General features: G+C 36.4%; 1 pseudogene; it reads left to right on the top strand.

Annotated features, from left to right (window-relative positions):
• Positions 1–11,313: 11,313 nt before the first annotated feature.
• LOC126025824 (mitotic spindle assembly checkpoint protein MAD2A-like) overlaps positions 11,314–20,296 on the top strand; it is a 44,789-nt pseudogene continuing 35,806 nt past the window's right edge.

Genomic DNA, 20,296 nt, shown 5'->3' with positions numbered 1-20,296 from the left:
CCTCTCTCCACCCCTGTTCCCAGCATGCATCCCACATCTCCCTCCTTTACCCCCATAACGCTAGTGCAACTGTTCCCCCTTGTACAGCTTACTGTAGATTGGGTATTTATTCTGTTGTCATTGACTTTTGAAAGGTAGGTTTTAAAATGTTTAGAATAAAGTAGTCCCATAGCAGGAAATTCTGAGAAGGAAAATGTCTCTAGAAATGAGATAAACTTATAAATGATCTATGTTAACTTGAATAACAGAAATTATAACCCTGAATTAAAGGGAGTTGAGTATTTTATGTGTTATTTCTATAATGAAATGTATATAAAACAACAGAGTAGTCTTGACTAAAATAAAATATCAACTCTGCCTGGAAGCAAGTAAGCAAACTTTAATTTCCAGAGTTTAAATTTAGGGCTACCTGGAAGAAGAAGCTTGGCCTGTCTGGAGGAAGATCAAAAACACTGAGGAAGAGTCTCCACATCCCCAGTTCTAGAGAGCTGGTTACATCCTGCAAGTTTTTGGAAAAAACTGATCATTTTCATCTGAAGAAAATTTACATCACAATAACATTTTCAAAGTAACATTAACATTTTCCCAAACAAAATGTTGTCGACCAAGAGTAGATGGTCATTTCTTTTTTTTTTTTTTTTTTGTGGTTTTTGGGTCACACCCGGCAGTGCTCAGGGATTATTTCTGGCTCCAGGCTCAGAAATTGCTCCTGGCAGGCACAGGGGACCATATGGGGCACCGGGATTCGAACCGATGACCTCCTGCATGAAAGGCAAATGCCTTACCTCCATGCTATCTCTCCGGCCCCAGATGGTCATTTCTAATCCTGGCCTAGAATGCTTCTTTTGAAAACAAAAATGCTTCTTTTAATTTCTGAGATCATTATCTGAAGCAGGAACCATTTGAAGTATGAGAAAAGGCACCCTAAGAGATTTCATAGAAGAATTTTAACTCCATGATGCTTTATTCCTATTTGCTATAGTTGGTTACCCCTGTCTTTAAGAAGTACAGGCTGGAATGTGGGTGGGAGAGCATACCAAGGTTTTTCACAGTTGGAAAAAAAGAAGAAAAAAGCATTTTTTTCTCTTCTTATGCTGATGACTCATAAACTTCTGCAAAGTAGGTGAATTGGCAGTGAATTTTTCAGTCATTCATAAGAGAAGCTATGAGAATGTCCTAAGCAACCAGTGTATCAAAACTCTGGCCCTTACTAAAATCTCCAGTGAAGCAGGAGCCGAGACTGCAGCATTTCTGTCCTGGTATAAGGTTCCCAGGATCCTAAATATTTTCAAGAATGATAATATTGAGTAAGAATCATGTTCAGACTCAGGGTGAGACTGGTAGAGGCATTTATTGGAAAATAGAGGAGAAAGAAGAAACTCCGCAAGTGGGGAGGAACTTAGCATAAGAAAATTAAATATGGATCTTTTTTGGGAGGGTTTATAGGAAAACTGAGTCTTTGTGGGGGCTATATAAGGCTCTTACATTACTTATCAATTGATCAGAATGTTACAAAGAGTGCAAGAATTCTACAGAGAGGTCTAGCTGCTTCAAATTATGTTGCTGGGTCATTTGCTTTAGGTATTGCTTATCTTAGTTTCTCTGTGAGACTAAGCTCTAAGGCGGAATTTTATGGTCTTGGGGAAAAGTTAACTCCCTGTTTATCAGAAAGAGTCCAGAATTTCTCAGAAACATTAAAAACACTGTAGCTGGCAAGAGGAAACTGAGGCTGGTTTTCAGTAGCTGTAAAAACCAGAGCCCAAGGTCACCTAACCTCAAAGGTTACAAATATTATTTTTCTCTTAATTTGCCTTTGTTAGCAACTACCATGGTTTCTGCCTCAGAAATAATCACCTTTTCTTGCTCATCTTGCTTGCTCAAAATTGCCACATGCTCATCAAAGACAAATGCTTTATTCTCTTAAGATTAATTTAATGTAAAACTTTCTTTTATTGTGAGTAGCATTGTCACTCTAGAACACCTTAGGGACAATTGGATAGGAAAGAGAGGCAATTTGGTAACAAAAATAGCTTAAATCTTAAGCTCAGAAGGATATGTACTCTTATGGCTGGATAAAAGTTTTAATTAAAGTGACTATGTTTTTTTTGTTCAGCAGAGAAAGAGTTATAAACACTTTTATGTGTTCTAGTAAGTTTTTTTTTTCCAGGAAATTCATACATATGTATGAGAGACAATGTCAAACAGGAGCTTGCACAACTGAGGAGCATACTTTTAGAACATGAAGCAGGCAGGCAGGTAGGAAAGACCCTCCCCCATGGCAATGATTTCTTGGGACATAATAAAAGTTATTGGGGTACAATAAAACCAAGTGATGGGATTTGAAGAAATTACTTTGTCACTGCCTTAAGCTGCTAAAAGCATTACAGCCAGGACCCATCTGGTGGTCAGAATGACTAAGACCTTGAAAGGTTTTACCTGGCGCCACTCCAGGTCTAGAGAAAGCTGGATCCCCTTCCCTCCCCAAAACACACACAAACACACACACATACACACCAGACACACACACACACACACACACACACACACACACACACACACACCACCACCACCACCACCACCAAAGCAAAAATTAGGGAAGGAATGTCAAAGAGACCATTCCACTGACTGTAATTTTGACCCCCTGGCAACCATCCTAGCAGCATGGGTAGAAAACCCCATGTGGACAGCTTGGAAGAGACCCTATAAAAGTTGATTTAGACCAAATGAGAGTGCACATGTGTTTTGCTAGCCCATGCACATGGTGCTTGCATGTGCATGTCACCTCTTAATGAAAGATGAATCTTCAGTCACTTCTTGCCAGTAGTTTCTTGTTCTCCTTGACCTAATAGACACCCCATCCCACAGGATATGGCTAATACTATAAACATTCTAACTGGACCATAGAATTCTGCCTATTAGAAATGATAAGATAGTAGACAATGCTTAAGGCAAATGGTCAAAATCAAGGGACTCACACCAGCCAAACCACTCTGCAGAATCCTTGCATGCTTGTTAATGCTCTTATCAATTAATAAGGAATGCAAATGACCCCTTAAGACCTACACAAAGATTTAATTTTCCTACGAACAACTCCCACCCTAAAAATGAGCCATATTTAACTTACAGAATTCTATACTAAGAGCCTCACACAGAGTCTTCTTTCCTTCTCCTTTGCTTTCCAATAAACTCTTCTATACTCTATCTGTGAGTTTCAGCATCATTACTATTTATTATTTTTACTCTTGAACATATTAAAGAATCTGGGAAAAATGGACCACCACTGAGACACACATCACTGATCCTGCATCATTGAGATGTGTACTGGAGCTGCCTCTCCAGTCTGGTTCAGCTCTCTTTGTCTAAAACTCATTTTTCTCTGCATGGCTTTGTCTCTCTGTCACTTCCTCTGTCTCTCTTTCACTCTCTTCTTTTCTTTTCCTCTTCTTCAAAATTTCTAAATATAACCTACTTTTACTTTACTCTTAGTCTTCTGAAATTCTTTTACAGAAGAAATTCTTACCTGGGAAGGCCTGAGAAAGGTCTATGACTGACTTGCCCTGTTTGTAGGGAACAAGACCTGTTAAAAATAAAATATAAATGATAAAATTGAAATATATTAATCATACAGCTGCTTCTGTGAATCATATTAATGCTCATGGGATTTGATTAAAGTTTAACTAGAGCCCCAAAGCCAGAACAATGGAAAGGCAATCCCAGCCTACCAGCCCAAACAAAGGGCATAACCTAGGCAGCTAAGAATGCCTTACCTTTGTCATTTTCTTTAAACTAAGTATTGTCCTAGGTATGCTTTGAAACAAACATGAAAATAGTTGAAGGGGAAATAAACTGACATATACACAATTCAGGTGAGATGGGAAAGGATGTTTTTAGCTAAAAGTTGAAGCAAGTATTGTTTAGAATTACTCCATTTTCTCTTAATGATTTATTGAATGATGTATGTAATATCTCAAAAACAAAAAAAGCTGTAGGTGATTGGCACTCGGGGTCCACAGACAACTGGGGACTGTCAGACCCCGATTGCTAATTGCATTACTGACTGGTTGTTTTTCTCTCTGATTGGTGGGGTTGGCACCCGGATTCTCAACTCACTGTCCTGTCTTTTCTTCTTTCCTGGCTTTCTATACCTCTAACCCCTTTTCACTAGTCTGAATATCCCCTTAGACATGGGACCTCCAAACTAAAAAGCTCTTAGAGCTAGAGTTTGTAAAAACACCCATGTCAGGATGACTGGGCCACCAGGTCTACCTAGATAAAGATCTGTCCCCCTGCAGAAGAAAAGCCATGCAACATTGATAGGTACATATTCGTTGAAGCAAAAACACTGTCCCAAATATTATTTGGCAGACTGCTCCTCTTTCATTTTTGTCTCAGGCTTCTCTGACTCTAAGAGAACCTTAGTCCTAGTGGTTCCCTGGTGATAAAGGTGAATAGAGAGAAAGTGGCAGACTCCCTTCTCGAGGTTGCCATGTCTCTCCTTTCTTCTTGAGCTAAGTTATCCAGGAATACCCACCAGTAGCAAACACTGAATGCACAAAAAATAATAGAGAAATATCATGGTATGATACTTATCCATATGTTTGTGGAGGGCAAGGAGACAAGAGATGGTGAAGGATTCCACTGTGCAGTCTTTATTGGCTGGAGCAGTCTGGCACAGGGCATTAATCAAAGGCCATGGGTAGCTTTTCTCACAAGGAGTTATCAATCCTGCAAACAATGAGCCTCAGGCTTGTCTATTTTAGGATTTTCTTCTAACCCCAAATAGTTAGGGTAGAAGGGGAATAACAGGGTGAGGAAGAGATAAAAGAATGTTGGGACCATGTGTGTTAGAATCCACACTGAGGGTGGAGGGTGAAGTATTTAATGAGAACTTTGTCTATACTTTCTCTGGGTATGTTCACAAAAGATTTAGTTCCAACTACTTTAGACAATTCATCAAATGACACACGTGACAGTTAATAAAGTGCATTATTATTATTTTAGTTTTTTGGGTCACTCCAGGTGGCACTCAGGATTTACTCATGGCTCTGCACTCAGAAATCACTCCTGGCAGGCTCAGGGGACTGAACCAGGATCAACAGCTTGCAAGGCAAATGCTCTACTCACTGTGCTATGGCTCCAGTTCCAAGAAGGTAGGCAGGTTGGTAAATGGTGGACTCATATTCTCAAAGAACATAGATCTTATCTTCTTATCACCTGATTGTGATAAGAAAAGGGTTCATATAAAGCAAGAGAAGTTTCTCTATTTTGGAAGCATGTTTGTAGAAATTTTTTGCAGTCCCTTGCATATATAAGTTTTTGGGATCTTGCTGCTTTTCATATTCTATTTCTGTCTTTGCTTTCTGTGATTCTGATTATAAGGTATCTTGAAGAATTTCTGCTGGGACCCTTGTGACTCTTGAATCTGAATGACTGCATTCCTCAACTATGGGAACCGATCCATGATTTCTTCAACTAATGGTTCTTCATTAAATTTCCCTTCCTGTACTTCAGGGACTCTGATGAGTCATATATTTTTCCTCTTAAACTCATCCCATAGACTTTTTTTTTTCCAAAAATTTATTTTTTAGACGTTTCCTGTGTCTCATCTTTGAGCTCTCTGATCTTTTTTCAGGTGCTTTTATTCTGGTACTAAGACATTTTATTAAGGTTTTATTTTTTAAATTACTAACTATATTATTTATTTCAAAAAATTCTGATTAAAATTTTTTCCTATCTTTTTCTAATATTTGTGCTTTGTTGACTACCTGTGACATTTTTTTTAGCTCATTAAACATGCTCAAAATGGTCAGTTTTTCAGTTTGTCGAGTAGAGGCTTCTGTGCTGTTATTTTCATTCATCAAACTTGGTGGACTTCTATGAAACTTCTTTATTCTATCTGGTATGCTCCTGCCATGTTGACAGTGAATCTTTGTAGTTTGTCACCCCTGGGAGTCTCTGAAAGTTAAGACTGGACATTGCTCTTTCCTTCCTTGTATCTCTTAACTCAGTGACAGGAAATGTTAGAATGAGTGATGTAAGTGGGAGGAGTAGAGCTTCCAGGACATGTGGAGATTCAGAGAACATGAAAGTCAGCTGAGATATCATAGGTCTGCTAAGATGCAGAGGTCAGACACGGCATGGAGACTGAAGGAGACACAGCTTTAAGGGAAAGAAACCTGCTGCCATTTACAAAATAGGCCCTTGGGAAAAGTTATCCTCACATTAAATGTTGGAGAAGCAAGCATAGTGTCTAAAATATGGAACTGGGACTGCTACGATGGCATAGGCCTGTATGCTGCACTTTTAATGCTGTATTTTAATATTGTGTTCAGTTTTTAATATTTTTGGAACTGTTTTAATAAGATAAGCAAAGATTGATATAAGTTACTATAAGTATACATATATTCATATGTAAAATATTATGGACAAGAATATATATTCTTTTAAAAATTTACTTTATTTAAACACCATGGTTTATAGTTTATATGGTTGCTCATAATCCATTTGTTTCTGCCATTCTTTTTCTTTGTTTATTATTTTGTTTTTGTTTTTTGTTTGTTTTGGGGCCACACCCAAGGGGCTACTCCTGACACTGAGCTCAGAACTGTTCCTGCCAGGCTTGCAGAATCAAACCCAGGTCTGTCCTGGATCTCTGCCTGCATATAAGGCAAATCCCCTAACTTTGTGCTATCACTCTGCCCTTGTTTCTGACATTCTATGTTCCAACACCGATCTTATTAACAGTGTAAAATTTCCTCCACCATTGCCCCTGGATTCCCACTCCACCTGAATCCTGCCCCCCTTGGCAGGCATAAAATACGGTAATTTATTTTATATTCTTATTTGCAATTAATGTGGTAATGGAATTATTGAAAAATAACTAGAAAACAATTTGTGAAATTATTTTATCTTGCAATATGCTCAATAAGACATTGTTTGAAAGTTTACTAAAATGTTTGTTGCTACTTGATCATACTGTTACTAGTTTAATTTGTTAATTTTAGGTGGCTTCTATGATACTCTGACATGTAATTTTGTGTTTATATTGAGTGTCAGTATTGAAAAGTTGGAAATTTTCCATATTCCAGGAATTACAACTTCTGCAGAGCATACATGGTAGCTATGGGGTGTTTATTTGGTTTCCAGGGCTTCCAAAAGTATAAAAAGGTGGAGAGAGCCTGCCTGCATTCACTCAAAAAAAGACCCTGGAGATCACAGTTAAAATATCTGCAAATCTGATGTTTTAGTCTTTTAGGCTTCCAGGCAATAATAAGTGTTAAAGCAATGTAGTTGTGCCAAATATGTGGTAGCAATTCTGGGTTATATGCACAACTGCCAGGATGAGGACTTGCCTCTATACTTCCAGACAGTTACCCCAGTTTTTAACTGCCAAGTCAGTGTACCCATGATTTTTTTAAAGCTTCTATCTTTTTTTTTTTTTTTATCTCTTCAGAGACTACAAAGAATCTACAGTACTGGATAAGAGGACATGATCATGGAAGAGACGTTTTTGTTGGTTTTTCTAGAAATATAGTTGACTCTTCTAAACATGTGTACAGTGCCTGAGATTCTTCTACAGCCTCACATTGAACTTGAGTGAACAATCCATCCACTTGGAACAACCAAGACTATATATGCTTTACGCATTAAGAAAGTCTGGAAGGGGAAAAGAATGCTCCCATGCAAACAATATTTTTCCCATTGTAAAAATATGATGAACAAGAGAAAGATAAATTTACAGTGTCCAGTATTACAATACTATGGATTACAAAGCAGAAACAGCTCTCATTTTTCTAAAAATTTATCTGATAAAAATGATTTATGGCAGGGATGGAATGAACATAACTTAAATTCAAGATAAGCACCTGCATAAGCAAACAGCTAGCATATGTTCTAGTCAAGAGTTTTGGGAACGCATAAATTGAAAGTTTCAAAAATACTGAAGAAAAACAAGTGTCTTCTAGCCTTTCAAAGGGGAAGAAAATTAATTCCATGCTTAGCAGTGGTAATATTGTGACCACAAAAGTTCAGCACCACTGACTCTGGGGGAGGGTGGGCAACCAAGTGAGAGATAAGGACAGCAGAGAAAGAAATTTATTTGCAAGGAAAGGAGCAGATAGTTCGGGTGACTGTGAACTCAACTCCTAGAGAATCCTCTGACCTGTGTAGTGAAAAGAAGTTAATGTAGTAAAATAATGGGGCATCTAATTTTAGAAAGGGGAGGTTGCTAACTGATGAAACAGGGAAATATAGCCCTTGGAGGGCTTGTCCTCTTAATCCACAAGGTTTAGTCTACATAGTATCATCCTTATACAAGATTTTGGAAGGAAGATTGGATAAGAAATATACTCAACAATCTTTGCAAAATTTTAAGGTTTTAGTACTTTAAATTCAGCTTTTAAATTATTTTCAGCCAATTTTTTGGAAGCCGAATCTGGCAGTGCTTAGAATATATATAAATGAATAAAGGATTAACTGATTCTCAAACAGAATATCATGTGGTGCTTTAGTTTAACTACTGATGCATCAGATCTGAAAAATACATGATGGTTCAATAAGTTATGATGGTGACACAAAAGATTGAGAAAATCAAAAATATTGCTTGAATGTTAATGACCTGTTTTTTCCAATTATTTGTCTACTTTTTATGAATTTGTGTTGATGACCACATTTTTTTGCCAAGATCTTTTGCCTTTGCCAAGATCCTGCAATCAGCCCTGACTGTTATCAGGTCACTATATGCAGTGCTGGGGACTGAATCAGACTTGGGTCAAAGCAACCATAAGCATAATAAGGACTTACTTTCAGTGTTAATTCTCTAGTCCTTATCTCAGAAAGTTTTGAGATTTATTCTTTTATTATTTGTATCAGTGCATCACTGTAATTTGAAAACAAAGTGGAGTGGCTTTTCTTTCCCTCCTCTACATAATGGAATTTGAGACAGCTATTAAGAAAAAATAATCATGAAATTTGCTTGCACGTGAGTGAATATGGAGAGTTTCATGCAGAGTGAAATAAGTCAGAGGGAGAGGGATAGACATAGAATGATTTTACTCACTTTTGTGAGTGGACACTTTGGGAACGAAAGCATCTCAGTTTGGTTCTGCTTGTACCTAGTGGTTTAGAAATAATAATAGTGGTCTACTGCAAGGGTAGAGGGTGGGTAGGAAGACAAATAATGTTGTTTCAGTGATGCAACAACTTGTTCCTTAGTCTAAAGGAAATGAAATTCTTCCTGTAGTTTGCAGAAAAATGTGTTTATAGACACAAAACAAAGGACATTAGATGATGGCCTCTAATGAGATTTGAAGGGTCTGCAGAAGATTATGTGCATTTATATATTTAAGACTGCCTGGACAAGGTATTGCAAACTGAGTGGCTAAGAAAACAAAAAGACTAATGTTTTGAAAGCTAAAAATCATGTATTAAACTATCAGTAGGGTTGGTTTTTTTATGAAGGACAAAAGAAAAATATCTTTCCTCTGGTCTTATCTATGACTTTAGTTTCCCTAATATTCCTATTTTCTTCCCTCTATACATTTTAATGTCCATGTATGCTGATTCTATGGACTCAGTTAAAGTGGATTAAGGTTCAGTTTAGTGTCCTCATTTTGAATAAATAAAATATTTACAGATCTAAATAATGTTTCAATCTAAAGGTTAAGATATTAGCTTTGATTATTTGGGAGGTTCAATGTGGATGATATATGATAGAATCATTATGCTGTTCAAACATGCCTATTGTTTGGAGATATAGCTTGTTTACAAATTCATTCAATTACCTAAAGGAAAATAAAACAGATAAATATGTCTTAGAGACAAGGCTAGCAGTACCTGTACCTTAATGTCCTTCAGAAAAGTAATAAAGCAAAAATTTTGCATCAAGACATCTTATTTTTTTTTTATTGTGACTGAAGTTCAGTACACAGAATTATTTATGGTACATAGTGACAATGAATGAAGGGCATTCCCACCACCAATGTTGTCCTCCCTCCACTCCTGTTCCCAGCAGGTCTCCCACATATCCCTCCTTTACCCCCCAGAATCCTAGTGCAACTGGTCTCCACCTTACAACTTGTTATAGGTTGGGTATCTTTTCTGTTTGGTGTTCCAGTCTGGTCAAGACATCTTTTCTAATAAATTTATCTGTTGAGGAATTACATATTTATTTTTATGAAACTCTTCTGTTCATTTTGATTTCTAAAAGATTCAGTTAAATTGAGTTTATTGCCTCATACCTTCTGTGTTTGTTACTGGACATAAAGCCTCTGATATTATTATCTTATTACCAAAGAAGGAACATAATCATTTTTATCCATTTTTGTAACTCTTAAGTTAGAAAAAGATTAAATAAAATTCCAAGAATAGTTTGATCACATAGAAATAGATTCTGTCTCACAATGTATCATTCAGTTGGCTATGTCAGATGCTGTTTTCAAAGATCTTTTCTCCACAAAATAATACCCTTAATCTTGATATCCCCATTGAGAACAGACCTAATTTTTTGACCTGGAACTATGACTAATAACAAGTTGAGGGAAAGTCACACCCATGTTAAAAGAGAGACATTGTCTGTTTTTTTACCACAGAAAAGAAAAACTACTGGAATCAGTATTAAAAGTGAAGTCATATTTGATTATTTTTCAGCCCAGGAATGAAGTGCTAATTTATTTAGTCCCAGAATTTGTTGAAAACTCTTTTACTGCTTATGGTGATCTACAGAAAATCAAGATTCTAGAATTTAACTTGAGATTTTACCTTTTATGTGCTGTTTTCTAGGCTTCATTGGATTTTCTCACAGCAGGCTAGCGATTTGATTAAAATAAATCTATCAGAACTAGTTTAACTGTAAAGTTTAACCACATCAAGAGAGATCATGTTTTTAATCTGCTGTTGTTTCTACAGAGTCTTGCTTAGTAACCATGTCCACTTTTATCAATGGTATCTACACAAGGAAATGTGAAGTAGGGACTGTCATATTGGATTATAACATAATCACTAAAATCTCCTTGATTAATAAATAGTGGCCTAATGGAATGTAGTAGAACTCACATGTATACCATACTTGGGTAGAAAGTGTGAAACTTTGATTATTGCTTTAGTTTCTTGGAAAATTAAGTGCTAAGTACATATCACCCACCAGATGAGGAGGTTATAATTTTTTAGAAACCCAATTTAAATATTTCTCTTAAATCACTTATTCAGCAAAGCCTAGTTGAGTATGTTTATGCCCAAAATTGTTCTACGATTTAAAATAAAACAGTGAATAAAGGCAGACATTTCTGGTCTCTGGGTTTGCTGTGGACCTGAATCATGGTGCATCAACTACCTCTTGATCAAGACATCACTGGTACTGCATGACAGCAAAGATATCGAGGCTAAGTTCTTCTCTTTTGGTATCAACAGCATATTATACCAGAGTGGCATTTATCTGTCAGAAACTTTTACTTGACTGCAAAAATATGGCCTCATCTTGCTTGTGACAACTGATCCTGAGCTCATAAAATAATGAATAATTACTTTAATTAAAATAATTAAATCATAATCAATTAAAATAATTAGATCAATTATTTTGTTAATAAATAAATAAATAAATTTAGTAATACATCTGAATAATGTTGTGGACAAACGGAAAGACTGGCTGCAGAAGCTAGTGGTTGTCATCTCGAATATTGAAAGTGGTGAGGTACTTGAAAGGTGGCAGTTTTTGTTGTTGTTGTTGTTGTTGTTGTTGTTGTTGTTGTTTTTCGTTTTTGGGTCACACCCTGAGGTGCTCAGGAGATACTCCTGGTTTTGCTCTCAGTAAATCGCTCCTGGCAGGCTGGAGGTGGGGGCATATGGAATGGCAGGAATCAAATCTGAGCCCCACCTGTGTTGGCTGCGTGAAAGGCAAACGCCCTATGGCTGTGTTATCTCTCCAGTCCAAAAGGTGGCAGGTTGATGCTGAGTTGTAAACTCACCCCACAGACCATATCTCCAACCTCAGGTGAACGAATCTGAATCAGGGTCGCTAATGAAATAATCCAAACCAGGCTGAGGGTGAAACAGCTGTAGTCTGGCAGTCTTCTACCTTGTATGGAGAGCAAATTGCCTGCCAGATCTGCCACTTTTATTATTGAAACCATTCCTGGATGGGGCAGTAAGGACAGATAGCTCAGGTTATCCTGAGTCAGTCCCACCCAGGTTACAAGGAAGATCATTTCTGTTTTGGGGTAAATTCAAGTTGTAAATAAACATACAAAGGAACCAGAGAATGTCATTGTTTTAGGTAAAATAAGGTGTAACCTAACCAGTGAGTATGATAAGACTGCAAAAGAGAACAGTGCCCCCGGAGAAAAGTCTGAGAAAGTCATCCAGGACAAAATCCATTCACTGATCAGGCAGATCACAGTCACAGTGATAGTTTTGCCATTACTGAAATTTTCTTGTTCATTTATTTATTTTTATTTTTTTTTTTACACCACCCATCACCAGTGCAACATTCCCATCACCCAAGTCCCAAATCTCCCTCCTCCCCACCCAACCCCTGCCTGTACCCTAAACAGGCTCTACATTTCCCTCGTACATTCTCAATATTAGGACAGTTCAAAATGTAGTTATTTCTCTAACTAAACTCATCACTCTTTGTGGTGAGCTTCCTGAGGTGAGCTGGAACTTCCAACTCTTTTCTCTTTTGTGTCTGAAAATTATTATTACAAGGGTGTCTTTCATTTTTCTTAAAACCCATAGATGAGTGAGACCATTCTGCGTTTTTCTCTCTCTCTCTGACTTATTTCACTCAGCATAATAGATTCCATGTACATCCATGTATAGGAAAATTTCATGACTTCATCTCTCCTGACAGCTGCATAATATTCCATTGTGTATATGTACCACAGTTTCTTTAGCCATTCGTCTGTTGAAGGGCATCTTGTTTGTTTCCAGAGTCTTGCTATGGTAAATAGAGCTGCAATGAATATAGGTGTAAGGAAGGGGTTTTTGTATTGTATTTTTGTGTTCCTAGGGTATATTCCTAGGAGTGGTATAGCTGGATCGTATGGGAGCTCGATTTCCAGTTTTTGGAGGAATCTCCATATCGCTTTCCATAAAGGTTGAACTAGACAGCATTCCCACCAGCAGTGGATAAGAGTTCCTTTCTCTCCACATCCCCGCCAACACTGTTTATTCTCATTCTTTGTGATGTGTGCCATTCTCTGGGGTGTGAGGTGGTATCTCATCATTGTTTTGATTTGCATCTCCCTGATGATTAGTGATGTGGAACATTTTTTCATGTGTCTTTTGGCCATGTGTATTTCTTCTTTGTCAAAGTGTCTGTTCATTTCTTCTCCCCATTTTTTGATGGGGTTAGATGTTTTTTTCTTGTAGAGTTCTGTCAGTGCCTTGTATATTTTGGAGATTAGCCCCTTATCTGATGGGTATTGGGTGAATAGTTTCTCCCATTCAGTGGGTGGCTCTTGTATCCTGGGCACTATTTCCTTTGAGGTGCAGAAGCTTCTCAGCTTAATATATTCCCATCTGTTAATCTCTGCTTTCACTTGCTTGGAGAGTGCAGTTTCCAGCTTGAAGATGCCTGTAATATCCTGGAGTGTTTTGCCTATGTGCTGTTCTATATATCTTATGGTTTTGGGGCTGATATCGAGGTCTTTAATCCATTTGGATTTTACCTTTGTACATGATGTTAGCTGGGGGTCTAAGTTTAATTTTTTGCAAGTGGCTATCCAATTGTGCCATCACCACTTGTTGAAGAGGCTTTCCCTGCTCCATTTAGGATTTCCTGCTCCTTTATCAAAAATTAGATGGTTGTATCTCTGGGGAACATTTTCTGAGTATTCAAGCCTATTCCACTGATCTGAGGACCTATCCTTATTCCAATACCATGCTGTTTTGATAACTGTTGCTTTGTAGTACAGTTTAAAGTTGGGAAAAGTAATTCCTCCCATATTCTTTTTCCAATGATTGCTTTAGCTATTCGAGGGTGTTTATTGTTCCAAATGAATTATTTGTGAATTCCAAAGGGACTCAGAAGAAACACTTTAACACCTGGAAGTTAAACAGCCTCATGCTCAATAACCAGTGGGTCCGAGATGAAATCAAGGAGGAAATAAAAAGGTTCCTGGAAACAAATGACAATAAAGACACAAACTCTCAGAACTTATGGGACACAGCAAAAGCAGTACTGAGAGGAAAATTTATAGCTTTGCAAGCACACATCAGGAAGGAAGAAGGAGCTTACCTGAGTAGCTTAATGACACAGCTAATAGAACTAGAAAATGCTCAACAAAAGGACCCAAGAATAGGAAGACAGAAGGAAATAACAAAGCTGAGAGCAGAAATCAACGAAGTGGAAACTCAAAAAACAATCCGAAAGATCAACGAAAGCAAAAGTTGGTTCTTTGAAAAAATAAACAAGATTGATAGACCACTGGCAAACCTAACAAAGAAAGAGAGAGAGAGAAACTTGATAACTCGTATCAGGAATGATAAAGGAGAGATCACTACTGATATGACAGAGATTCAAAGGGTAATCAGAAACTACTTTGAAAAACTCTACGCCACTAAAAATGAGAACCTGGAAGAAATGGATAAATTCTTGGACTCTTATAATCTTCCACGGTTGAAGGAAGGGGATGTAGCATATCTAAACACCCCCATCACCATTGATGAAATTAAAACAGTAATCAAATGTCTGCCGAAAAACAAAAGCCCAGGTCCAGATGGATTCACTAATGAATTCTATCAAACTTTCCAAGAGGAACTACTGCCAATCTTGGCAAGACTTTTTCATGAAATTGAACAAACAGAAACACTCACAAATAGCTTTTATGAAGCCAACATCACCTTGATACCTAAACCAGACAGAGACGCTACCAAAAAAGAAAATTACAGACCAATATCACTGATGAATGCAGATGCAAAGATCCTCAACAAAATCCTGGCAAATAGGATTCAATGCCTCGTTAAGAAGATCATCCACTACGATCAAGTAGGTTTCATCCCAGGAATGCAAGGCTGGTTTAACATCCGTAAATCTATCAACATAATACACAACATCAATAACAAGAAAAATAAAAACCACATGATCATATCAATAGATGCAGAGAAAGCATTTGATAAGGTCCAACACCCATTCTTGATCAAAACTCTCAGCAAGATGGGAATGGAGGGAACCTTTCTCAATATAGTGAAGGCCGTCTACCACAAGCCAGTGGCAAATATTATCCTCAATGGAGAAAAACTGAAAGCCTTCCCTCTAAATTCTGGCACAAGACAAGGCTGTCCTCTCTCACCACTCCTATTCAACATAGCACTGGAAGTACTTGCTATAGCGATTAGGCAAGAAAAGGATATCAAGGGAATCCAGATAGGAAAGGAAGAAGTGAAGCTCTCACTGTTTGCAGATGACATGATACTCTACTTAGAAAACCCTAAAGACTCTATCAAAAAGCTTCTAGAAACAATAGACTCATATAGCAAGGTGGCAGGCTACAAAATTAACACACAAAAATCAATGGCCTTTCTATATACCAATAGTAATAAGGATGAAATGGACATTAAGAAAACAACCCCATTCACAATAGTGCCACACAAACTCAAGTATCTTGGAATCAACTTGACTAAATATGTGAAGGACCTATACAAAGAAAACTATAAAACTCTGCTCCAAGAAATAAGAGAGGACACACGGAAATGGAAACGCATACCCTGCTCATGGATTGGCAGGATTAACATCATCAAAATGTCAATACTCCCCAAGGCATTATACAGATTTAATGCCATCCCTCTAAAGATACCCATGACATTCTTCAAAGAAGTGGATCAGACACTTTTGAATTTCTTGTTCATTTAATCTGCTGATCTACATAAAGATTTGTTTGTACTTGAAAAGTGGCAAATGTCAAAACAGCAGTTCATTACCAATTTTGAGAAAGTTCGTCTTGGCTCATTCACTACTACAATCCATAAAGTCAACAGCACAGTGGCATACAAGATTCCTGTCAACGATGGAAGCCATATTAAAAACAAGTATGTATTTATCATTCTCAAGAGTGGTTTTCCTGGGGCTGGAGTGATAGCACAGCGGTAGGGTGTTTGCCTTGCATGTGGCCTACCAAGGACATATCCAAGTTCAATCCCTGGTATCTCATATGGTCCCCTGAGTCTGCCAGGAGCGATTCCTGGGTGCAAAGCAAGGAGTAATATGAATACTGTCCCAAAACTAAAACCTAAAAATAAATAAATAAATAAATAAAGAGTGGTTTTCCTGAAACCAAGTCAACTACAGTTGATGTTTTATTTCATTGGTTAATTTTTAGATGGGGGAAAACATAAATTATACTTTAACTGAACTGTATGTCATTGTTTCTTTTTGGGGGATACCTGTTTGATTTTCCATAAAATTGACATATAAATTTATTGCACATTGTTTCCAGAAAGAACCTGCAGATTCTCAGCTTTCAGGTGTCAATTCCTTTGGAAGGTGGTAACTGTAGTTATAAAATTGTATGCTATGCCATGTTTCCTATATCAAGACCATGACATTTTTTTGTTTGTTTGCTTGTTTTGTTTTGTGTTTGTTTTGGTGGGTTTTTATTTTTTTTGTTTTTTTTTTGTTTGTTTTGTTTTGTTTTGTTTTTGGTGCTTGTGCTTATTGTTGGAGTCCTCACGGGATATTTGACACTTCTTTTTGTACTGGTGGAATGTTTCACCTTTTTTCTCTCCTTCATTTCTCAAACCGATGTTGAGAGCCTCTGGAAGAATTCCACTTATTTTCGGCATATTAGACTTTTACCCCAGTTTATTACTTTTCTCTCCTTTAAACAAAACCACGTAACTTGAACTAGCTAGTCCTGCCCCCCCAATTAGAGGGGGAAACAAGGGAGACACCAGGACCAAATAGGTGCAAGACTACTATGCAGTAGGCTAGATACAGAGGAGACCACACATCCTAGCTACCCTGGGGGTGAGGGAAGAGGATATGGGTGGTAGGACAAAAACGGAGGTGTAGGGAGGACAATTTGGTGATGGGAATTCCCCCTGATTTTATGTAAATATGTACCTAAAATATCATTGTCAACAATATGTAAGCCACTATGATCAAAAATAAATTAAAAAAATTTGTTTACTGTTAAGCTGAATGCTTTCCTAATTGGGCATCTTGGTCCTCTTGGTCAATTTGCTTGACTCCAAACTAAGTATTGAAGAAGAAAATAAATAAAAAATGCAGCAAAAGAACTTTGAATATTCAGACTCTTTGGATCCTAGAGTAAATAATGAGGATCTGATCTGTAAGGAAAGCAATATTCTCCTGTTAGATCTTTTTGTCTGGTATTTCTGGTGTATTTTCTACATTCATAAAAATTCCAGCTATTTGATTTTAACTTATGTAACCAGATCCTACAAAGCTACGTATATCTTAATTGCTTGAATTCATATGGTTCAGAACACTTCAGAATACGTTTACATGTTTTATAAAATCAAGCTTAAAGTGATGATACAATAAAGTTAATGTGTATAAAAATGAATAAAGCCAAAGTGCATATATGATAATGCTTATTTTCTAGTGTGCTGCTTTCAGAATGGCTGTCCACAAAGATGGGAATGAATCCTTTGTTGCATGTTATAAGTACTAGAAAGAACAGAATAACTCAAAATAGAGAATCAGAGTTGAAGTGACTGTATAATTTCTATTTTTAGTGGGGGAATAAAAGGTCTTTTTTTATAAGGTGATGTTTGGATAAAAATATGTAAGAATTAATGGTTCCGTGAAGTTCATTGAAGGAACATTCATGATAGTGGAATGGCATGTCAGTATTGAATAAAATGAGTAAAGGTCTTATATTATTTTAATTATGATAAATGTTTGAAAATTGACTTTTAAAATGATATATAATTAAAGCACTGAATTAAGAATTTACTCAAAGGAAAATTGTATATATGTGTGTATAACTAAAGTAATTTTGATATAGTTTTATATTTATATAAAATTTTATATATAATTTAATACCTCAAATTGAGGCATATACTTTTTTCCTAGGTAATTAATTTATCATTAAAATATTATAAATAATCAAGTTTCCATTCACCCTTGGAAGTAAACCATACAGTTATGATAAATAGTGTAGTAACACACAAAAAATAAAGGTATTTCCAGCCTCTAGGAATAAAATAAAAGCAAAAGAAGAACAGTTGTATAACCACCAAATTTTTTTTGATTTGTATCATGTATGTGAGTGTCTAATTTACCATAAAAATAAATATGATTGTTTGGTGACACAGTCACCACTGCCTTTGTTTTACTAAGGCAACCAACACCATGAATAGAACTAGTGGACTTCAGGGAAATGTTAATACTTGTCTGGTTATTTCTACATAAACTGCTAGCATTATCTTATGCCAGGTGATGGAGCAAGTCAAAATGGTCTTAAATTTTATGATTGGGAATAGCAAAGTTTATTTACAGGAAAAAAAAACAGATTCTATGTCTAAAAAGTTATATTTATTACTTTTGGTTTGTATTTCTATGGCTCACCAAAAAATGTGAAAAGAATATTTGCATTTTCTTCATGATTTTTTCAAGAATGTTATGGACAAAGAGTCTCTGGGTCATGTTCAGTAAATAAGGTTTATAAAGACAGACAATAAAGTGCACTATAAGATGTTTTGGAAAGTAAAAAACTTGGACAGATGTTGGCAGTCAATTATTTGTACCATGTTTTAATCTTTTGCAAAGAAAGAGATGTTAATGATTCTGACAAATCTTCTAGAAACTTTGTGTTATACGTAATGGTGGAGAGAGTTGGAAACCTTCTTTCCAGTCATTCTATCACCATGTCTTTTATTACATTCTACCAAAGCACCATTTCACCTTGTCAAACTGAAATATCTGTCATTCATGTTTTGTTAATTGTAGACAACTTTGAATTTAAAATCACAGCACATTTAAAATATTAACAATAGTAAAATAATGATTAAATATAGTATTATATTTATATTCAAGTGCAAATAGTTAAAGATAAAATAGCAAATGTGTGATCATATATATATTCTTATTTTGTTTTACCAAATAAAATTTATTTTATCACATGTAGCACTATTTAATATTTTTTCAGCAAATATAATTTGTAAAAGCATTTTAATTTATTTTAAATGCAAAATAAATTTAAGGATACAATTTTTCTATTAGTGCTATTAAAATTGTTTAGTTCTTCCAGTTATATTAGAATGTATAAAAAAGATATAGTAAGTAGGAGCTCATTCTATGTTTGACATAAATTTCTTGAATTTTTATCTGTTATATCAAGCATTATCATTGTGTCATGTAATTTTAATTGAGTTGTAAACAATCTTAATCGTTTTACATATGATTAAACATGTCAAAATTGTGCTTTTACACTATTTTCTTATTTTCAAAGAAAATTCATAACAAATGTCTAATGCCAAAAGAGCAAAAGAGCCCGGAGAGATAGCACAGCGGTGTTTGCCTTGCAAGCAGCCAATCCAGGACCTAAGGTGGTTGGTTCGAATCCCGGTGTCCCATATGGTCCCCTGTGCCTGCCAGGAGCTATTTCTGAGCAGACAGCCAGGAGTAACCCCTGAGCACCACCGGGTGTGACCCAAAAACCAAAAAAAAAAAAAAAAAAAAAAAAAAAAAAAAAAACCTATCACAAATCTTGGGGCCGGAGAGATAGCATGGAGGTAAGGCGTTTGCCTCTCATGCAGGAGGTCATCGGTTCGAATCCCGGCGTCCCATATATGGTCCTCCCGTGCCTGCCAGGAGCAATTTCTGAGCCTGGAGCCAGGAATAACCCCTGAGCACTGCCGGGTGTGACCCAAAAACCACAAAAAAAAAAAAAAAAAAAAAAAAAAAAAAAAGAGCAAAAGAATAATAATTATATTGGTAGCTACCATACAGAAATCCTCTAAATTTTACTAAAAAAATTTGAATATATTATGACTTTTATAGTTACTGTCAACTGGGAGAGTAAGAGATTCCAACATTAACCAAAACTTCAAGTTAAGGACCAAATGAATTGGGATCAAAACATCATCAGAGGAACCACCGTGCCTGTCCCAGATTTAAAGCCTCATTTGTAACTTGAGATAGGATTAATGAAGTAGCTAATCATTATGATTATAAAGCTCACCAGAATGTCCACATTTAACTGAAAGGGAATGTTCCCTCATATCAGTTATAAGATATATTTTTAAGTATTCAGTTCAGTTTAACAAATTACATTGCCTTCTCACTTATGGAAAGAACTCTGTTCATTCTTTTGCTGATTTTCTTATTGTACGT

The sequence above is a fragment of the Suncus etruscus genome, chromosome 13 (assembly GCF_024139225.1).
Source record: "Suncus etruscus isolate mSunEtr1 chromosome 13, mSunEtr1.pri.cur, whole genome shotgun sequence".
NCBI classification, from domain to species: domain Eukaryota; kingdom Metazoa; phylum Chordata; class Mammalia; order Eulipotyphla; family Soricidae; genus Suncus; species Suncus etruscus.
The sequence above is the reverse complement of the archived record's forward strand: the minus strand, read 5'-3'. Positions and strand labels throughout refer to the sequence as shown.